The 5,000-nt window shown below is 36.1% G+C and overlaps 1 protein-coding gene across 1 annotated transcript in view; it reads left to right on the top strand.

The window, feature by feature from the left end:
- thsd7aa (thrombospondin, type I, domain containing 7Aa) overlaps positions 1–5,000 on the top strand; it is a 437,777-nt gene that overhangs the window by 312,675 nt on the left and 120,102 nt on the right. The window lies entirely within an intron of this gene.

The raw sequence follows: 5,000 nt of genomic DNA, 5'->3' as shown, positions 1-5,000 counted from the left end.
CACACACTAAACTAAAACACAAGTTCCCCAAATTAAACCACATAAACCCACAAACAGAATCAAGTGACCAAATCAAAAGGCACAAAACAGAACTAAAAACTAAACTACACACACACACGAAACAGCAGGAATCCAGGTGTGTCAGCAGACTTATTTAGAACACACAGAACAAATGACAATCTAAGGTCTGGGGCTGTAACACCAAACCTCCTCGTCAAAGCCTGAACTCGTCAGATCTCAGATACTCAGTGGACCAAACAGAAAGGACAAAGACAAGGTATAAAAATAAGTTAAATTTAATAAAGAAAAAAAAAAAAAAAAAAAAGTGTATTTATTTATTTATATGTATTTTTATTTATTTGTTTATTTTTATTACCTCTGCCAAGGAGGTTATGTTTTTGCCGGCGTTTGTCTGTTTGTTTGTCTGTTTGTTTGTTTGTTTGTTTGTCTGTTAGCAACATAACTCAAAAAGTTATGGACCGATTTTGATGAAATTTTCAGGATTTGTTGGAAATCCAGAAGAAATCCTGGATTCTGGATCACTTTGAAATTTTAGTTAACATTGTGGTAAATGGGGCCAAAAATGTTGTTTCTCAATATCTCGGTTAATTATTGACCAAACCCCATGAAATTTGACTCAGGGATGGACAATGGGATCCTCTTTCATATTCCAAACTGAAAGATACGAGACAAATATTTATGGAAAACACAATTAATATGAGGGGGACTGTAGTCCTTGGCGGAGGTCTGCGCTCTCTGAGTGCTTTTCTAGTTTATTTTATTTATTTTTTATTTAATAGGGACAGTGCATATTAATGAACATCTACAATACTGCAGTGTAAATATGACAGATTATAGCAAGAATGCTCATTTCCATCTGTCGTCCCTCAGCAGGTGACACCACAAATTTAACAAAAAAACCAAAAACAGTTAATTACTTATACAGCCACAACTGCCCTGCGGCGGACTGATGGAAGCAAGCAGGGGCGTCAGGCGGGAGGGGGGTAAAGGGCACTGTTTACCCAGGGCCCAGAGCATTAAGGGGCCCCTCACAAAGTTTTACCATTAAACATGTAGCCTGGGCCCACCAAGATGATTTGTACCCAGGGCCCAGAATTTGGCGCTACACCCCTGGAAGCAAGCAAGTTTTAGTTGGTGGCCACACATTTTTCTGTCAAAGCGGTGAAGTTTTTATTAGTTTTGGCCTTTCGTCCACACGGAGCCAGTGTTTCATGTGGGTGAAAACTGTGTCTTTTGTTCAGAGGAGACGCGTGTCCCCTCCCTTGATACATTTGCAATAGTTCGTTTGGACCTACTGTCTGTGGTTTGGACCCGAGTTTGCGTTCAAAGTTTGGTATTTGGTGCGGATTCAAGCAAACCGAGACCATCTCTTTTTTCAGGTCTCGGTCCACTTGATTTGGTCCGGGTCCAAGTCTGATTGACGCTTTCACACCAACAAAAACAAATCGAACTAAGAGCTTTTGGTTCGAATGGACCATTTGGTGCACACCAACTACTGTCTGTGTAAAAGCACCTAAAAATCCAGGAGTGTTGCCGTGTGGACGTAGCCTTAGTCTACAGCTCTAAGTTAACCACAGTTGGTTAGTAAGACATGCTGGCTTTTTCTTTTTTCCTTTATTTTGAATCAATGCTGACAATACAGAATACAAGTGCAAAATAGTTGATAGCTTATTTTTTTCAATAAAATAATTGTAATTACAATAATAATAATAATACCTAATTGATAATACAAAATACAATATACAGTGCTAGAGGTCTTTTACATCTGACTGCATAAAATTATTCATCCCACGAGTTTGTTTGGGTTTAATTTGGCCCAGGGCTCTCTTAAATAATGAAAATTAATTTAGATAAATTTGGAACAAGGGTTTTATTTTTGAGAATTTGCATCTATGAATAATCTGTTTGGCTCGTAATAAACAAGAATTATAAAAAAAAAAAGTTCTATTTTGTTTTCTTGCAAAATGACTCAGGTTAAATGAGGTAAATCTGTGTCACATTCTGCTCACACGGTCATTATTTCCTGTTCTTCGTATATAAAAACCTTAAAGTAAAAAATTTAAAATAAACTAACCTTTTCCTTGCTAATTAAAATATTCCATTTAAACCCAATCTGACTTTTAAATCTACGCAGGATAACATCTCTAATTGGACGACGGTGTCTGATGACCTTTATATTGGAATGTATTATTCAAAAGATAAAACTTTATTGTCCCAGAAATGCAGACATGTGTCTTCAAGGTCTTTTCTTTGTTGACATTCCTCCCACATGACAGACGCTCACAGCTCTTCACTCCATATACGCCTGAATTTATATGTCAAACTCATGTATATTTAGAAGCACCAGCAGTGGAAGGTAAAGAAGTACAAGTAGTAAAGTACTGTACTTAAAGGTCCATATTACTCTTTTTTCTGATTTTCTGATCTTTTATAATGTTGTTTCTTCATCACAAACAGATCTGGAGTTGTGTTTTGTTTCATTCACACATGTTTAACACACAAACTCTGCATATTTAGGCTGAGTTCTTTTGGTTGGGATGGTTGGTATAAATCAAATTGTAAAAAGAGAGTGTAAAATTGTGCATTCTTGTCAGTCATATTTCATTTTGTTTTGTTTTGTGGTCAATTGCAAACATGGTTCACTGTATTTTGTCTAAACAAATGACAATTTATGCTTCTTTCTACTGTTGGCAAGGATCAGATTAGTCAAAAATTGTGATATTCCTGTTTTAGTCCTGGATTAGACTTGATGTTGTCCTGGTTTAGTCTAGTTTACTCCTGGATTAGATTTTTAAAAATGGGGACACCAGGGACATTTCTTGTATAAAACTTGGACAAATCACTGATTATGTATAAATCTGCTGGGACAGGGGTGTCAAACTCAAATTCACAGAGGCCAAAATTAAAAAGTGGGACTAAATCATGGGCCAAACTAAATATTTCTTTAAAAATTTCAGCAACATCTGCATGTTTTGTCTTTCCAGATATGTAATGTTAAGCTTTTCTTATTCAAAAAATGTTTAATAATAGTTTTGCTTAAACACTGAATCCAGAACAAGCAAAATATAAAATAATAATAATAATGATGTCTCTACAGTCGATCTGTAGCCGGTGGGCAGCTCTAATGCATATTTTATATGATCTCACAGGTCAAATATAATTATATTGTGGGTCAAATTTGGCCCCGAGGCCTGAGTTTGACATGTGTGTGCCTGGATATGGGACACAGGGCTCAAAACTTGGATCGTCCAAAGTAAACAGCGACGTCTGGTCACCCTTGTGATGCCATGTGGTAACACAGGAAGTGGTTCCACATGACTCCACTGTGTTTTTAAACTCCATACATCTTCAATAGAATCAGTTTTGATTATTTCAGCCCCTGGAATTGCACAGTTCTACTAAATAAAAAGTAAAAGGAGCTGTTAACTCGAAAACTACCACTACATGACATCACAAGGTGGAACAGAACATTTTGAGCTTTGGAGATGTAAACAGACTAATAATAAAGAGTCACTCAAACAAGTGTGAATGTAACAAAACACAACTAAGGGGTCTGTTTTTGAAGAGGTAACAACATTATAACATGATTTAAAACTCACAAGAGTCAATTTTAAGTAATGTAGGACCTTTAAGAAAAATGTAGGTATCTGTACTTTACTTTAGTAGATTTTCAAGTGGATACCTTTTACTTTTACTTCATTATATTTTAGGGCAGGTATCTACTTTCTACTCCACTATATTTTTGAACAGATCTAAAGTAAACTTAGTTTTCATATGATTTTTGGGTTACTTTTAACATGTTTGTGGTAACATCCTGCCTAAACCTTTTGAGTTCAAGCTTTATAATAAATACACAAAATTCATAATAAAAAATTAAGAAAATGATTAGTATATAGACACTGTTAACCATAATCTGTATCACTGTAATCAATATCACTATATTTAACACTTTATCAAAATCTGCGCAAAATACTTTTACTTTTTACTCTAAAAGTACATGTTTCACCAGGTACTTACTAATACTAATACTTAAAGGTGTAATGTGCAACTTTTCTGGTGGAGGGTACATCTCCTGCTTGTCTCCATGGTGATGTTATTGCTTTATGTGGAATGTTCCATGGTAGATTTATCCAAAACCAGTGATTTGTCCCAGTTTTACAAGAAAGAAATGTCCTTGGTGTCCCTATTTTTGATCAATTTGATCCCTGCCAACAGTAAAGAGAGAAATATATTGTCATTTGTTTAGGTAAAATACAGAAAAGCTGCTTAAAAATGATCAAAACACAAAGAAAATGTGACTATACTGACTCACATTAGTGACAAGAACATAACAATTTTCCTTTGTTACAAACTTGTTTCACAATTTTATTATTACCAACCAACGCAAACCATAGACGCCCTAGTTTTTTATTTTGAAAATCTGGTCGTCCGGCTCTATCCTGCACCTGTCTGCTCCTGTCTGTACGGCTCGCTTACATTAGCACAATATAATGATAGGCTTTTTCTCCAGTCAATAGACCCTGCCCCCCGCGGAGTCGTATCGAACGCTCTAGAGCCATACAGGAATCCAGTTAGAGTTGCCTTGAAGTAGTCATTACCAGTGTGGATGCATTAGCTCGGGTCATTAGGCTCCACCGACTCAGGGTCCAAATGTAACAGAGAAGATCAGGGAGACTGGATAATGTTGTGTTTGAAATGTAAACGCACCCGCCAAGTATTTGGACTTTCTGGAATGTTGCAGTAAGAAGAAGCAGTGAGAAGTATTAAGTTGTAGTAGATGTGGAAGAAGTAATAGCAGTAGTAGTAGGGAAAAAATGTACCTTATTACTATTACTTTTACTACAACAACTACTAAAAATCACCTGATGACACTACAGAACACTAAAACAGCAAACCTGCTACTACTACTACTACTACTACTACTACTACTACTACTACTACTACTACTACTACCTCTGCCACGACTAGTACTACCAGTG

The sequence above is a fragment of the Boleophthalmus pectinirostris genome, unplaced genomic scaffold (genome assembly GCF_026225935.1).
Source record: "Boleophthalmus pectinirostris isolate CB_2022bp ecotype Guang Dong unplaced genomic scaffold, ASM2622593v1 HiC_scaffold_21, whole genome shotgun sequence".
Taxonomy (NCBI): Eukaryota; Metazoa; Chordata; class Actinopteri; order Gobiiformes; family Gobiidae; genus Boleophthalmus; species Boleophthalmus pectinirostris.
This window is presented reverse-complemented; position numbering and strand designations above follow the sequence as displayed.